Below are 1008 nucleotides of genomic sequence, written 5' to 3' on the forward strand. Positions count from 1 at the left end.
TCTCCCCGGGAGTGGGGAGCGGAGACGTAGGACGGAAGGTCCGAACTCCGTGATCATATCGTGTGTTTGAGTTTGCTTTGACGCACTTAATCTTATGTTTATATTTCTTGTCTCCATTGTCCATAGCTCATTATTTATATCATCCACTATCTAGTTCATTTTGTTTACTCTTGTATTAGTTTATATATCCTTGCATATATATATTTCATCATATAGGATATATCCCATTGTTTACATTGCTTATCCTAGCTCATATATCTTGTTGTATTTCATACTTGCTAGGATAACTTAGTAATTAGTTTTTAATTGGCATAAAATCGGATTAGATTAGCATAAGACCCTAATCACCCCCCTCTAGGGTCTAACACTTCTAACCCTAGATTACAAGAATATTGGCTCTCTCCCCTCTACTTAGTTTTTCCTCCAATAATAGAATAATATACATAGGAAAACCAAAACCTTACGCCTAGCCAAATTTTCTAATTAACATAGGATACAAACTTCTAATCATGATGAGACCCAATCTCCTAATCATGATAGATCTCTAGTCCTATCTAATTCTCATGAAGTTATACAAAGAATCAAAGACATAATCCTAACAGTTCCACTAGTAGAAAACAACACAGTCCAAACGGTCATTGCAACCGTTTGGACAAGTCGAAAAAGCCCAAACGGGTCTAACCGTTTGGGATAATAATCCCAAACGGTGGAAACCGTTTGGGCTGTTAAAAAATCCCAAACGGTTGAACCAAACGGTTACAACCGTTTGGGATATATTAGCCCAAACGGTTTAACCCGTTTGGACGTTTTGTTTAGTTCTTTTAAAAAAATTAAAAGTTTTTTTTTCTCGGTTCCCCCCAAAAATTTCATCCCAGCACGTAAAATTCTTCCCCAAAAATTTCAAGACCGAACCCTTTAAAATCCCTAACCTCCTCGTCCAACCGCGTCGAAAATTCCTCATCTGACCCCGTCGAACTCCGACCGCAACGATCAAGGCCATCGATAGGC

Source organism: Asparagus officinalis, chromosome 7, assembly GCF_001876935.1.
Source record: "Asparagus officinalis chromosome 7, Aspof.V1, whole genome shotgun sequence".
Taxonomy (NCBI): Eukaryota; Viridiplantae; Streptophyta; class Magnoliopsida; order Asparagales; family Asparagaceae; genus Asparagus; species Asparagus officinalis.